At 43.9% G+C, this 16,992-nt stretch overlaps 3 pseudogenes; 2 read left to right on the forward strand and 1 right to left on the reverse strand.

Moving 5' to 3' along the window:
- The first annotated feature begins 3,682 nt into the window (after positions 1–3,682).
- On the forward strand, positions 3,683–5,226 carry LOC147419323 (uncharacterized; annotated as a pseudogene).
- A 122-nt stretch (positions 5,227–5,348) lies between these two features.
- LOC147419324 (uncharacterized) lies at positions 5,349–10,223 on the forward strand (annotated as a pseudogene).
- A 4,606-nt stretch (positions 10,224–14,829) lies between these two features.
- Positions 14,830–16,361, reverse strand: LOC147419325 (uncharacterized; annotated as a pseudogene).
- Between the last annotated feature and the right edge of the window lie 631 nt (positions 16,362–16,992).

Raw genomic sequence — 16,992 nt, forward strand, 5'->3', positions numbered from 1 at the left:
GTAAAATTTACGAAAATTTATGCAAGGTGAAGCTTCACTTTAGTATTCTAAAACAATAAAATTCAAGGAATGTAAAGACATCTCAAGATGTGAAATGAATGGTAAGTCTCCATCGTGTGAGGATGTGAAATGAAAGGAGTCTCGCTAACCGAACACAACACTAAGGGTTTCTTTGAGAAAGCCAATAATGACTAAACCAATATTTAATGGCTCTCTTAGGCATGCTAAAGAAACCCCTCTTTCTTCCTTCCATTGTGTATATATATGTGGTACCCACATGCCCCACCCCAATCACGTTTCAATTTGAGTCTCGTGAGAGTAGTCACATTAAAGTCCTACATCAACTTTTCCCATTTCTACCTTATCTCATGTCGACGGTGCCTTATGATGATTGCCAAGGCCTCTCTCAAGAATCATTGGGAGGGTATCTCTCTCTCTCTCTCTCTCTCTCTCTCTCTCTCTCTCTCTCTCTCTCTCTCTCTCACACACACACACACACACACACACATACACACACATATCAACCCCCTCGTCACTATACGGCACGGGGATGTGGCTCAAAGGGGATCTAGGGCAAAAAATTTGGGAGGTGAAACGGCTATAATCTAGGCCGTCAGATCATGCCCTGAACTAGGGAGAACTAGGGTCAGATGAGCTAAGTGTGATTGTGTGCAATGCCCACATGGATAGCGACATGCGGTAGCATGATGGTAGGGCTTTCGTGTGGCTACAAGGATGTCTCGGATTTGACCCTCACCCTGCGAGGAGGGAGAACTTGGGGCACCATTTTTGTCCCCAAATTCACCCCTAGTTCTCCAAGTGATCAGATAGCTCAAGTCAAAGCTACTCAACGCCCCCGAATTTGGGCCCTAGATCCCCCTGGCCGACCTTGTGTGAGATAGTGATGAGGGGAGCATATCAACCCCACACAATACTTCACATGTCAAACCCATATAATACATCACATCTCTACCTCATCTCATGTCAAGGTACCTGATGACAATCATTGCGAGGCACTCTCTCTCTCTCTCTCTCTCTCTCTCTCTCTCTCTCTCTCACACACACACACACACACACACACATCAACCCCACATAATACATCACATGTATCTTTGATCCAGTATGACATACTTGGCTTCAGAGGAGGACAATAATAAACTCATTCTCTCTCTCTCTCTCTCTCTCTCTCTCTCTCTCTAAATAAACAAATATATTTATTTATTTATTTATTTATATACACAAGGTATCCCCCATAGATTGGGGGTATCTATAATTTTTAGATATTGCCCATACTATCTCTTTTTCACACTTCATGTGGAAGTAAGCATAAATTGAGGGAGTTGCTATGTAAGGGAGCATACAATCCCTTACATAGCAACTTCTTGAATGTAAGGAGTCTGGTATTGAACTTCTTGTGGGTACAATCCTGGTATTGAAATTGTTTTGGGTACAATCCTATATAATCTGAAGGCACGAGCTTGAGATATCTTTGTATATTATTTTGATGAATATAATACATACACTCACTATTATTATGAGGTTGGGGAAATAAATATTATTTGAGGGATCTAGGATATCTAATTGAGCCTTTTTTTGGTTGCAATTACACTCAACCCTTCATTAACAAGTAAAAAGTGAAAGTCGCTCTTTTAAATAAGTTGAGCTTTTAGGTGAAAACACATTAAGAGCGTCGATTTTTTTCCCAAGTGATTGGTAACATTTGGAAGGTCAAATGCGATGAGAAAGATAAAGTGTTCCTTTGGCGACTTCTTTTCGGTTTCATCCCCACCGGGGACAAAGCTAAAGCTAAAGGTCTAGCCGAAGTTATATGTGTCAGATGCAATCACCCGAACAAATGCCTCAAGCACATGTTCTGGGGTTGTTTGAAAATCAAAGCTTTCACGAGCTCTATTTACAAGTGGGTGTACACTCATTTGGGAACTGCCTTCTTTAGACGTGACCATGCTATGGGGTCTAGACAAATCAACAATATGGATCTACTGACAAACATTTGCATTGTAAGAGCTACTGTGTTGAGGGCAATTTGGAATTCCAAAAATGAACTACTTTTTCAAAAGAAGGGGGAGCCTCTGGACCCCAATGTTGATTTAAAATTGTATTAGTGGAAGCTATTGTGCAAAAAAAAGAAGCTTAAAATGTAAGCTTCGTTTGTAATTGTAATCAAGCTGTCGCGACCCCCTTTGATGTATTATTTTCTTGAGAACCCTTTGCAAAGGATATGCCAGAGCAGTTTGTAACCTTCTAAATTTTATACAATTAAGCTTGATTGAGCACTTTTTTTAAAAAAAAATGTCTATAAATTCTGCCTAATAGCAAGTTTAGGGTAAGAAAAATGGGACATCTGGTAGAATTATTACAAATCGGCTTGTGTCGAAAGGCTTGTCTCAGGACTATTTGCCTTGGATGGTGACAAGCTCGTTTGATGGCATCGAGGGTCCACAAGTGGGTCGTGGGGAGCGAGGGAATATGGGCAAGACGTGTGGTGAGCCGCATGGCGGCAGGGGGGCGGGGTTGCCCACTGTGGGATATAAACCCAGGCACGTCGGAGGGCTACGGAGTGCCAACATGGAGGGGTTATGAGGCAGGCCATGATGGACGAGGTGGGGTCCGCATCCACGTGTCTGGACATCATTAGGGGATGTATGGGATGGCTACTTGCTCCTCGAGGTTGGTACCTTAGTTAGTACCTCATACCCTTGGAGATGGGGCCTACATTTAGTCTCGCTCTTTTTGCCTCTCTTTTTGATGCTCTCTAAGGCGCTCGCTAGCTCTTCTCCTCATCTCGGGGCTCCCCTGCTCAAAGTGGGGTTGCAAGCTAGGCACAAGGCAAGGCCAGGGGGTGGGAGGTTGTCGCCAAAGGCTGAGTGCAACTTCACATGGCGGGTGGAAAGACGAAAAGGAAGGGGAAGGGTGGCGGCATGCGGGGTGCTTATCCCCCCCCCCCCCACAAGGCTGCAAAAGGAGGAACCCGCATTGGGAGAAGCAAAGCCCGATCGTAGGTAATGGGGAGGGGGTTCACAGGCATGGGGTTGCTATTAAGGCTTGGCCTTTGACATGGACTCCCTTTTTGCAGGTGACGATCCAGGAGGAGGAGGACCTTTCCTCACAATGAGGGGAGGCAAGCATGCCAAATAGTGAACAAGTAAGGGTTTAGGGTGCTTCTCAATTAGCCTGGATTTAGGGCACGACGCCGGCATGGGATTCTCACCCTTGCACAAAATACATTGCAAGTTACGACGGAGGTGGTGGTGTCCAAGGAAAGGGAGGAGGATGATTCCCCTCCCACTCCTCCTATGAAAAAGAACCCAAGTAAGCTCCTTGTCAAGGGGGGTAAGGTTGAGAAGCGACCTCCTGCACAACAAAGAAACACGCGATCTCAAAGCTTGGTGCAATCTGAAAAAAGATATAAGTTTCGTGAGGATAGGCATGCTGGAGATGACATCAAGGCCAATGTCCGTCAAAATCAAATATGTCTGGGTTTACACTTGCACAGAGGCATGTCCATGGGAGTGCTCATTGAAATATGTTTCTGATTACTGTAGGGTGTTGAGAAGGAGACAGAGGTCCAAGTATTGCACGAGACCACTTCCAAGAAAATGTAGGTATGTCCGGGTTTACGCCTAATCATGGCCATTGGGGTGCACTCTAACTGTTGCTCTTTATGTAGTGTGTTGAGAAGGGCAAGAAGACAGCCATACCTCCAGACAAGGACGGGTCTCAAATGCCACATGAGGATCCCGTTGTTGTGTAGTTGGTGACAAAGGGAGGGATGCAGGTATTTTCACCTTCTCCAACTCGGGTTTGCTTGGGTTTACATGTGAGGCCCATGTTTGCACATCGGGCTTGCCCACATTTTCATGCCATGCCGAGATTGTCTAGGTTTATATGTCAAGTCTGTGGTGCTAAAAGGTTGCATTTTATGGCCTCTCTTTATAAGGTGGGTTGATCCCAAGGTTTTGTTTGTGGGTAGAGGTTAAACCTGAAGGTTGATGAAGGCCCGGATGGGAAGAGGCTGCTTGTGAATCCCAAAGAAAATGTCCAAACGAAGGGTTCCGATGTGAAGAGGCCCCTTGTGAAGCCCAAGGAGAAGGTCCCAATGAAGGGTTCTGAAGCAAAGAAGTCTCTTGTGAAGCCCAAGGAGAAAGGTGCAGATGTGGTTCAAAAGCCCTCAATTGTCCACTTGAAGGGTCGTGAGGTAGAGAAACAATCCAAGGTGGCGAGTGAAAAGGGGAAGGGAAAGCTTCAACTTCAAGAGAAGCCCAAGCAAAATGATGTAATTGCCACCGCAAAAGAAGCCGAAAGTAGTAAGAGAAAGCTTCTTGAAGTAGAAGAGGCTAGTTCAAGGTCTATATCCAAGTGAACAAAGGCCGGAACCTCCCAAGCATTGAGCGTCTGTCTTGTGAGTCCCTCTTTGACCTGGGTCTACATTTAGTCTCAGGCATGCCCGGGTTTATATTTGGCCTAACAAGGGTTTCCTACCATTTCTAAAGTTATGCAGGTATGTTCGTTTATACAGGTGTGGAGAGCCGACTCATTGAAGTCATCCCGGCCATATGAAGAGCTTTATGTTGATGGGAATCTCGTCTAGATGTGCCGAGCATATCTAGCTTGTCCAAGTAGAAACACACAGATGGACAAGCGGCAACGTATGGTGGACCACCTTTGAAAGTAAGATGGGTTGAGGGTAGAGATTCCACATAGAGTGGTAGGGAGGGTGACTGGTGCTTCTTTAGTGACCCCATTCCAAAGTCTACACAGAGAGATAGGTTACGTGCGATAGAGCGATTTGAAGATGTGGACCACAAGTACGAGTTGAGTCGCAAGGCTATTCAAGCAAGGGCCCTCATAAGGGGCTTGGAAGCCTGGTATTGTATCAACAAGAAGAAAGTAATATGCACCAAAGATGACTTTCTCCTTGACGTTGTGGCTACTCGTATGCGAAAGGCTGATGTTGTGCAAGAAATGAAGAAAAATGCTTTAATGAAGAAGATACGGCAAGGCTACGAACGCCATGTGACTCTCTCTCTCTCTCTCTCTCTCTCTCTCTCTCTCTCTCTCTCTCTCTCTCTCTCTCTCTCTCTCTCTCTCTCTCTCTCTCTCTCTCTCTCTCTCTTTGTTTGTTGCCCATCAATGTCCGGGTCTACACTATCTAACATTGCCCGGGTTTACATAACTTGTCTATGCAGTGTCGCGTTTGAAGCTTGAGTCATATAAGTGAGGATGAAGAGACAGGTGAGGAAAATGGTACACGGATGGCAAGGATGATGAAGAAGATGATGATGACCAAGAAAGTGAGCAAGGGAGTGACGAAGAAGGTCAAGAGGATCATGAAGAAGGGGGAGATGGGGACGGGAGTGACAAAGGGACTGAGGGCAGTGGGGATGATGGAGATAGTGGCGGGAATGAGAGTGGTAAAAGTGAGAGTGGTAAAAGCAAGATGATGGCGGGGATGATGGGGAGGATAGCAAGGATGATGCAGACAATGCATATGGAAAAGAAGGGGCTGCTACCGGTGCTCAATGTTGGAATTAGGGTTGCAAGGAAACGCACACAACTTGGAGAAGACAAAGGAAGCTCAAGGCACACAATAGAGAGTATTTTACTTAGTATGCAATTAAAAGATAGATAGCCCTAGAGTGATGGGCGTATATACAATGCACGAGGGAAAAACCTCCTAAAGAGGGGAAAAATGCCTCGCCGGTCCTAGTGTGTTCACACACATCACTACCACATGTATATGTGTTCACACCCATCACTACCACATGTATATGGTAACAAATCCCCCCTGGAGTGATGAGGTGAACAAGAGTTGACACATGATTCAAGGGAAGTGCCATGCCCTGAGGACATGATTAGTCTACAAAGGGGAGTAACCCCAAAGCTTTGTGGAAAGCTTCAAGCTTCTCATGAGACAATCCCTTTGTGAAAATATCTGCATTGTCCTATGTTGGCACATCAGCCAAGTTGATCTCTCCTGTTGTGAGCCTCTCCCTGACATAGTGGTAATGCACCTCAATGTGCTTTGTGTGAACATGAAAAACTAGGTTCCTCACAACTACCAATGCGCTCTAACTGTCAGTGTAGATAGTGTTGGTAGTGTCCTGTCCAACACCCAAATCAGCCATAGGGCATCTGAGCCATACACACACAATAGTAGCTCTGAAGACTGCCCTGTACTCAGCCTCACAACTAGAGGTGGCCACAATAGGTTGCTTCTTGCTCAACCATGATATACACGAACTGCCAAGCATGAAACAAAAACCACTTGTGGACACTCTTGTGTCAAAACAACCAGCCCAATCTGAGTGCAAAAAAGCATGTAAGTCTGGTGGCAATGATCCCCCCTTGGGATAAACCAAGCCAAGATGTAAAGTGCCACTAAGGTAGCAAAAAATCCTCTTGACAACCTGCCAATGCTTAGACCCTGGGCTATGCATAAATCTGTTGACCTGTGAGACTGCAAACTAAACATTCGGCCTCGTGTTGCATCCATAAATGAGGCAGCCAACAACAGTTTGGTAAAGAGTGACATCATTAGGATCACCATCATCATACAGATTTAACTTCAAACCTGTTTCCATGGGAGTGGCAATAGGTTTGCAATCCTCAAGTCCAAACTTACATAGTAATGTCTCTATGTAACTTTTCTGACACAAGGCAATACCACCATCACAGTGCTTAAACAGTATACCCAAGTAATGATGCAATAGCCCCAAATCTTTTGTCTTGAAAGTAGCATTCAAATCAGCCTTAAATTCATCAATATATCTCTCATTTGGTTCAGTGATCAACAAATCATCGACATAAAGAACCACAATGAGAAGTACATCACCCTCACGCTTTACATACAATGTGCTTCTGTTGGACTGTTACAAAAGCCTTGTTTGACCAAATGAGTGTCAGCTTTCTCATACCAAGCACAATGAGATTGCTTCAACCCATACAAAGCCTTCTTACATCTGCACACTTTGTCCTCTTGTCCTTTCTTGGCAAAATCATGAGGCTGCGTTACAAAAACTTCCTCAAATATTCACCATTCAAGAAAGCAGTAACAATGTCTGTACATCCCAACCAAAATGAGCTGCCAATGCACATAGAAAACGCACAGTAGTCATACAACAAGTGGGAGCAAAAGTCTCTTCATAATCTATGCCTTTTTTATGTGCATAACCCTTTGCAACAAGTTGAGCCTTATGGCGATCGATCTCACCATCCGGCTTGCGTTTCATCTTGTAAACCCAGTTTGTACCAATGGCCTTTTTGCCAGGAGGCAAATCACCTAAAGTCCATGTGTCGTTTTCTATAAGTGCATCATATTTTGATTGCATGGCAACCATCAAATTTTTTGAATTCTATGCTTCATCAAAAGACAAAGGTTCCTCAACATCATGTAAGCTTGATGATCTGTAACATTTTCTGAAATCCCCATAGGTTGTACATTTGCCTCATTGGAATTTACATTCAAACTTCCACCACTGAAAGGAGGCAACAAAGTGTCATAAATGTCTTGTGAGCTTACTATTGTCTCTAGTACACATGATAGCAAGGGTTGAACAGAATCTTCCACAAACACTACATCATGTGAAACCAGAACGCTTTGTTTGCAGTTGATACAACCTGTAACCTTTGCTTTCAGCACTATAACCAACAAAAATAGATTTGACAGCCTTATCATCCAATTTTTTCGCTATGTTTGTGGCACCAAAGCATATGCCAAACAGCCAAAAATACGCATGTGCTCAATAGAAGGCTTTCTATCATGCCATGTTTCATATGAGTAACAGACCACAAAGCTTTCGTAGGACACCTGTTTACTACATAAGTGGCACACATGATGGCCTCAAGCCAAAAACAATGCGGTAAAGCTTGACTTTTGACCATATATTGTGCCATTTCCATAAGTGACTTGTTTTTCCTCTCAGCAACACCATTTTGCTGAGGTGTATAAGGCACTGTACATTGGTGTTTTATCCCACGAGTAGCTAGAAATGCATTAAATTCATGAGACATATACTCTGCCCCTCGATCAGAATGGAGGGTGCCTATAGTACATTTCGATACATTTTCACCCATAGCCAGAAATGGTTTGAAGCACATAAAAACTTCAGACTTCTCTTTAAGCGGAAATACACATGCATGCCTCGAGTAATCATCAATGAAAGTCATGAAGTAAAGGTAATTGCCCAAGGACGGAGTTTGCATGGGCCGACAAACATCACTATGCACAAGTTGCACTCTGCATGTGGCCCTAACTAAACGATCCTTTGGAAACCTCGAACGTTGAATCTTACCCAAAATACAACCTTCGCAAACATGTTTAACAAGTGCTTCAAGAGGCGGCAAAGAAACAACCATATCAGATTTCTACAAATGGAGCAAACTGGCAAAATTCAGATGACCAAAACGTGCATGCCAAAGTTTTGCATCTGAAATAGCCCTTGAATTTGCAATTGCATTTGCAAAATTTTGTCCACACTTGTCATACAAAGTGAGCTTATACAGCCCACAGCACAAAAGCCTAGATGCAACAATTTCATCACCAAAACTGAGATCATAAACTGTACATTTGTCATCCACAAATTTCACTACAAGTCCAAGTCTAGCAAGTGCAGATACAAATAAAAGATTCTTCTTGATCCCAGGTACATAAAGTGCATCAACAAGTGTGAAAGAATTGTCATTTGCGGCAGTAAGCACAATCTTTCCAACTCCCTAAACCGGATATGAGGCATCGTTGGCACAAGTGACCGAATTCCCATGAGGGACAGACTCGAGAGAGGTGATTATGAACCATTCACGATGTGAGGTAATGTGCTTTGTAGCACCACTGTTAAAATACCACACATGTGAATCTTCAGCAACTGACATGCATGCATCATGGATAGCAAGATTGTAAGTGCACTCTACACTAAAAGCCCATTCTGCATCAACATCAGCATCACAGTCTCCTTTTACAGAAGACTCAACAATGGCTACATTTGTAGTGGAACCAGCATTTGCATTGGAACCACCCTCTTTCTTCTTAGCCTCTTTGGCCTTCAACTTAGGACACTGCTTGATCAAGTGATCATTAGCTTTACAATAATGGCAGCGCATCTTCTTTTTGCCCTTATCACCAGAATTTCCAGACAAATTGCTGCCAGTAGAAGCATTAGGAACAGAATTTTTGCCACTCGCAGCAGAACCATATGAAGTGGCTGCATTGCTGCTACCACCCTTTCTTTGAGAACAATAAAAGCCTGTTCAACTGCACGCTGGTAGTCTTGCTTTTTTTGGAAAGTGACTCTTGCAAAAGCAATGTGCATAATGCATCAAACTTGACAACTTCAGGAGTTCCTTGGGTCATAAGTCTCCAAGTACTAGCAAAATTTTGGTAAGAATCTGGTAAGGCATCAAGAACAGTCTGCACAAGGGAACTGTCTAAAATGACTACAAAAATAAGTTTCTCATTGTTATCCTTGACACATGTTGCCGTGGTAAATGCTGCACCTGATGTGCAAACTGCCCGAAAAGAGGAGAAACAAAGCAGGAACAACATGTGCTATATAGCACAAATGGTAGAAGACTGTAAGGCACCTGTTATGCAAAAAATAGCACTGACAGAAATTCTACACAAAATGACGAAATAGCATGTGCAGTACTACCTGTAGTGGAAACGGAGGCCAAAATGATCCCAAATCAAAAATGTGAGCAGACGGAGCTCTATGAGCATACCCAAACGCTTTGTCGGCCTGCAAATGCTTGCCAAAGCTCACTGAAATCGAAGAAAATGAGCAGGCATGTGCTGGAGCTACTGGCGACTAAGCCCAGGAGGATGCAACCTCCTCTAATACCAATTGTTGGAATTAGGGTTGCAAGGAAACGCACATAGCTTGGAGAAGACGAAGGAAGCTCAAGGCACACAATAGAGAGTATGTTACTTAGTGTGCAATGGAATGGCAGATAGCCCTAGAGTGATGGGTGTATATACAATGCACGGGGGAAAAAACCTCCTAAAGAGGGAAAAAATGCCCCGACGGCCCTAGTGCGTTCACACACATCACTACCACATGTTTATGGTAACACTCAAGGCGAGGATGCATCAACGGATGGGGATGGAGAAGCTGAGGCATGCGAGAAGGTGTCAATGGATGAGGATTCCACATCACACTTGAGTGGAGATGGTGGCACCACTGGGACAGCGACTGTCCTTGTGTTGCTGAGGTCGGTTTAGGCGCGATGCATTGATAGAGCTTTTTTGTATCACATCTCTCAACTTATTGTTATATAAATTTTGGATGACATGAGTTTTGCCATGTTTTGAATGATAATGTCTTTGCCCCAATGGTGTACCTAACTATGTTGAAACTTCTAACGAGCTAAGGAGTTTTTGTCAATGGCTTTGGGTAAAAGCTCTCTCTCTCTCTCTCTCTCTCTCTCTCTCTCTCTCTCTCTCTCTCTCTCTCTCTCTCTCTCTCTCTCTCTCTCTCTCTCTCTCTCTCTCTCTCTCTCTCTCTCTCTCAGATTGATAGGCAATATTCTATTAATTTCAAACTGAAATACTTCTTAGTTATGCTTGACAAGAGTGACAGGATGTGTATTGCCCACGTTTGTTTTATTTGTGCCCCCTTCTTCCAGATGGCATAAAGCTAGCTTTTATATGAAAACTCGACACTGTTTGTGGCAATGTCATTCTTCCCTATGTCTGTCCCAATGTTACCAAACATAGCTACTAGCTCTCCACTTTGCATTTCCCTTTTCTTGCCCATCTATGACATCGAGATGAACTTTTTTCTAAGAACCGGAAATGTACACATGGGTGGTAAATGAGAGGTAAATTGACCATATTGAATTCTTTGGCACTTAATCTCTCTCTCTCTCTCTCTCCTCTCCTCTCTCTCTCTCTTCTCTCTCCTCTCTCTCTCTCTCTGTCTCTCCTCTCTCTCACTCTCATCGGCTAGATTTTTAAGGTCTCTTAAGATAGTTTTCCTACGACATTAAACTCTCTTCTTCTTCTTCCTTCTTCTTCTTCTTCTTCTCTCTCTCTCTCTCTCTCTCTCTCTCTCTCTCTCATCTCTCCTCTCTCTCTCTCTCTCTCTCTCTCTCTCTCTCTCTCTCTCTCCTCTCTCTCTCTCTCTCTCTCTCTGCCTTCACAAAAGGGAAAGTTCCAGCAGAAACATTGGTCTATGTAAACTTGAAGAAACTTTACATCTCTCAATTTTAGAAAACTGGAGTTGTCTGACGGAACAAAACACCTAAACACAAGAAACCTAATTTTTAGAGAGAAGCATAGAGTAAAACTTGGGATGATTTACATAGACTCGTGCTCCTTGTTGTGAAGCTAGTGGCAATAGTGCTTGACACATTTGGCACGAATCCGCACTCTTGGTCCACCAACAATCTATTGCCCCTTTGATGCTTCTTCCTAAGCATGCCCAATTTTGCCGAGGGTATAATCCTAGGCCTAGGAAGGCTAGACATAAACTTGGGTAGGAGCAAACCAATTCACATTTCAATACAAAAGATATAAACCCAGGGATACAAAGCCTCATTAAGATAAACTCTCTCTCTCTCTCTTTCTCTCTCTCTCTCTCTCTCTCTCTCTCTCTCTCTCTCTCTCTCTCTCTCTCTCTCTCTCTCTCTCTCTCTCTCACACACACACACACACACACACACACACACACATTTTCAGCCATAACTTAGACCTACACACTTTCCTCTCCCAGCCAAAGTGTGGGCTCTCCATTGCGACTCTCATCACTACAATTTTGGAGCATCCAGAGTCACTCATCAGCCATACACATACTACATCACATGTAACTTTGGTCCCATAGGTCATATTTGACCTCCGAGGACGATAATAAAATCTATCTCTCTCTCTCTCTCTCTCTCTCTCTCTCTCTCTCTCTCTCTCTCTCTCTCTCTCTCTCTCTCTCTCTTTGTTGGCATATGTACAATTGTCCACACAAAAGGGAAAGTTAAGGCAAAAAAACAAGTTTTTAGGCTACACACGAGTAACATTGCATCTTTTGGTTTCAAAAATTTACAATGTTTGTTTAAAACTTTACAAAAATTTACAAAAAAACTTAAATCCCAATATTTAGATAAAAGCACAGAGTGAGTCTTGAGAAAGATTTTGCACAGAAGTACAATGTGATGCTTTGATGCCCACACATTCTCAAGGCTATGTCCAGTTGACAAGATTAGTGTGAAAGCACGCTCTTTGTCCTCATGTGAGCTACACGACACTGATGCAAAAAGGCATTCATGAGAGTTGGAGTCCTCGTACAAGACTACTCTCCAACCAAGTAAAGCATCACGTGTAACTCGTGCCCCATGTCGTCATGAAGTGAGTGGCAATATCGCTTGGCATGTTTGGCATGACTCCACACTTTGATCCACCAAGAAGGTCTTGGTGCAACAATGATGGAAATACACTTGATTTCTCTTTGCAAAGCGCACTCGCTTTTAGCCCCTTTGATGTTTCTTCTTAAGCTTGCCCGTTATCCTCGAGGGTTGAATGGGCACCATTGTGATTGGCTCATCATTTATAACTCTTCGTTGTCCATGCCCAAGTTGGGTGGCTCTCACATGCCCCTGAATTTTTGAAATGCTTCCCCTTTGTGGAAATTTGTTCTCCTTGGGAGCCCTTTCATCTAAAAGACATGAATAAGCCAATCGTACCTGCCCTATCAATGATTGTACCTGCACCTCATCACAAGATGGGATACGTCTTTCAATCTCATTTAACTTACTCTTCAAATCTTGAATGCATTGGTTGAGGATATGTGACAAAAAGGACCATTGGATGACCATGTCATTGGGAGGCTCATCGGGCCCTTCAATTATGGAGCCTATGTCCTCTTGTGTATTGTCCATCGCCATTTCTCTAGCCGTGTCAACAACTGGGAGAATATGGCACAAATGAGGAGAAGTCTCTTACTACTAGTCGCATGCCATGTAGGTGCTTGCACATGCTTGCCCAATCTGCAGAATCACAATAAGAGGATTGCAAGCTGACATGATACCAAATCTTGTGGCATGACATACTCAACACCTTGAAAAGGAGGGCCGCTTCCTCAATCACTTCAACTGTTGATGGGTCACTTACATATCTGCAAAGCATTTTTTCTCCACCTGACAAGCATTTAGTTTGCCCCTTGTCATTCCCATACATGTTGTGTTTACCTGAGTCAACTACAAAAGGAAAGACAGTATAAAGACTCGGTTACTCAGACTGTAAACACAGGCAAGGACATAAACCAAAGACACAGTTACCCAGAATGCAGGATAAAAATACGGTTACTCAGATTGTAAACCCAGTCAAGGAACTAAACCAAGGACACGGTTACTCAACATGCAGTATAAAGATACAGTTACTTAGAATGTAAACCCAAGCTACTGACCTAAACCAAAGACACAGTTACCCAAAATGCACGCTAAAAATACCATCACTCAGAGCATAAACCCAGTCAAGGAACTAAACCAAGGACACAGTTTCTCAAAATGCAGTATAAAGATACAGCTACTCAGAGTGTGTAAACCCACGCAAGGACGTAAACCAAAGACACAGATACTCAAAATGAAATATAGAGACACAGTTACTCAGAATGTAAACCCAGGCAAGTACAAAAAAGGACACATTTTCTCAGATTGTAGTATAAAGACAATAATACTCCAAATGTAGACCTAGGCAATGGCAAAAGGTAGACCATGGCATACAAAAAATAAAGAGGCATTATCGATCTCCTGTTTTTGTCTAAAGAACTCCACAACAGTACCACCCATTCGGGTCCCTGTATTTGAATTGCCAATAAGGGCATGCAACAACTCCAAGGCTGATCAATTGATGCATGCATCCAACAAGATGTACTTTATGTACTGTCAAAGTCTCTCCACCAAGTTTGTGGTGTCAACGTGCCCATGAGGGAAGAGCCGGACAAAATTTGGCCACAATCAACACCAAGTTCATGTCTTTGCAGCCCATCCATTGCTAATCTATCTTAGAATGTTATCATGCTTCGAGCATTCCCAAAGGAGTTCGTTGTACTTCAAGTCGAACTCTTCCTCCATCGGGCATTGCATCATACTCTCCATTGCACCATACACTTGGTCCTTCATTTCTTTGGGGACCTGCAAGAACACGTGAGCCACACAGGTAAGCCAGCACCATGCTAATTTCTCTTGAAGGTTTAGTCTATTTCCCAGGAACTATTGCATCCAATCATCTTGGATAACTAGAATGAAGGGTTGGTATGTCTCCTCAAGTGCATCAAGGTTGTAGGGCTGACAGTGTAGCACCTTGTTCTGCTCTTTCAACTTAAGAGCCTCCATGTACATTGATGACCAGTCATCACTTCCAAGCCTTCCTACAGTAATGAATATGGTTAACATAGGTAAGTATAAACCAGGTAGGCAACATATAAACCCGGTCAAGTGTAAACCCAGTTTCATTTCACTTCACAAAAAGAAAAACCACACAAAGGTCATACCTTTGACGCACAATTTGTAGGACATCATCTAGGTTTCCTTTGGAATCATGAAGAATCTATAGGATACTTGCTCTACAAGAGATGCCACGTTGATGTGGATGGATTATTTAGATACACTCATCCTTGTAACATGGCAACATGTATCAACATCAAACAAGTCCTCCATCCATCACTTTTTCACCATAGGATGCACAGGAAGGTGATATAGATCACTCCGCGACCCTAGAACATGTCCTTTGTGACCTCCAAATACCCGTATGGTGACCTTCTCTGTGTCATGTCTTGGAAAAACCACAGAAACCATGAAGGGGCATCCACACTTCTTGGATGTGCGGAGTCACCAATGCTCCTTGCCGTTTCTATACGCGTCACCCCATCAATGGCGCACAAATTTCCATTTTGTTTGTACTACCCAATTTAGTGTAACCAATCTAGCTTTGTGGTGGACAACTACATTATTTAATGTTTTTTGAACATTAGCAAAGCCCACTGTGTGCTTCTCAATCATATGTCACTCTTGCTAGCACTCTCACCCTTGTCATGTAAACCCAGGCAATGTGTCACATCTTGTGTCTGCCTATGTCCATCCTCCAAAGCTAAAATTGTGTCACATCTTGTGTCTGCCTATGTCCATCCTCCAAAGCTAAAACTGTACCACAAGATCAAAGTTCAAGGGCCTCTTTTCCAAATTCAAGTGAAATACCATGCATCCTAATGTTGGTGCACCATGTTTCTCCGATTGTTGTCTTGGTTGCGATGCAATCAAGATGTTCACTTGTGTGGCATGAAAACACAATCCTTTCCCAATCTTCTATGCATGGAATCCTCTTTCCAATGTTATTGACAAGATACATATCACCTTCTTCATTGGGGACCATGTGTAATGATGCTTGGATTCTTCCCCATTTTCTCAAGTCCAGGAGGCCCCATTTGTCCACTACTTTGAGAGAATCTATGGTTGGTCCTTGCCCTTTTTGTATGGAAGCAATCATCAAGTTGTATGCTTGTCTATCAAAGGCAAAATACAAATTGGATGTAAATGTAAAAGCATCTATGCATGGTTGTTGAGCCATTTCAAACAAATCTTGCATATTGCGGCTATCACTAGAGTCTCGCCCATCCATCTCCTTATTAGAGGTGCTATAAATTAGAAACATATCAAGAGGAACTTGTCGCCCAAGCATCTGGTTTGAAGAGTCTATCCAGTGTGGTTGTTGCTCAACGGTTGGAAGTTCATTTAAGTCCCAATGACAAGATATCCTTCCATTTTTGCCCTTATTCCCTGTCTTGCCTGGGTTTACAAAGACTTTTTCACATCTCCCCAACTATCCAATCATGAAGCCATGACAAGAAAGATCCGTTGCCCTACTGAAAGCATCATATTTCTCCATTTTTTGCATTGCAATAACCTAACTTGCCCGGGTTTACAATGAAAGAGCTCAATTGTGGGTGGTTGTGGAGAGATGTCGATTCTCCACAATGAATGCAGCTTGGCACTCCAGAGCAGGGACCTTGGCAATCGTAAGCAGGGACAAAGGCTCTAAAGTGGCGAGCGCTTTCAGAAGAGGAGAGGGAGAGGAGAGATGCATCGACACAAGGCCATGGCGAGCTGCAACATCACCCACTCTACCTGTTTCCGCTCATGCCATTTGGAAGACGGGGAGAGAAGGCTCACAATGCCTGTCCCTCGACGCTCTTCTTTCGCGCCCCTATGGAGCATGCATGGAGAACCTTCGTAATACCATGGTGTAACTACCTCCACAGCCCCAATCATGTCATTTTTGAAATTGCATGATGTGGCAGCCAACCCCGTCATCATCCCCTACCCCACAACCTCGTCCATTGTGGCCTACCTTGTCACCCCTCCATGTCGGCACACTTCGCAGCCCCCCAACATGCCCAAGTTTACATCCCGCAATGAGCAACCCCCCCCCCCCCCCCACAGCCGCCATGCCGCTTGCCACGCATCCAGCCCAGATTCCCTCGCTCCTCATGCCCCACTTGCGCACCCCCGATGCCATCAAACGAGCTTGTCACCATCTAAGGTAAATAGTCATGAGGGAAATCTTGTGATGATCACCTAAGCAGGGAGCTCCAGGTGTCTTGTGGCAGGGCGGATTTGTTTATTGTGCATGCAGAGCTAGGGATGAGATGGGGGAAGGGCGAGGTGCAAGGAGCTGGGTGTGCTTTGGGAGGGAATCCCTAGCTATTTTCGTTATATAGTTTCTTAACCTCCCCCTCATTTATTTCTCACAAGAGAGGTCTCTGCAGTCCATCTGTAGCACTGTCGGCTTGGGGTGGTTGGGGCCAGGCTCCCCTTTCTCTAGCCCCCGATCATCAATGGCGTTCAGGTGTTGCATGTTGGTTCTAATCCCCCTGTTGGATGTTGGAAAGTGGTTCAGGATGGTGCTTTTTTAGATTGGCAGTTTTGGTGCAGCCCTATGTCGAGTCTTGTCTTGGGGGTCTTGGGCATCATCTCTCTCTAGTGTTCAAGCGGCTT

Source organism: Adiantum capillus-veneris, chromosome 29 (assembly GCF_014529385.1).
Source record: "Adiantum capillus-veneris isolate H3 chromosome 29, ASM1452938v2, whole genome shotgun sequence".
Classification (NCBI taxonomy): domain Eukaryota; kingdom Viridiplantae; phylum Streptophyta; class Polypodiopsida; order Polypodiales; family Pteridaceae; genus Adiantum; species Adiantum capillus-veneris.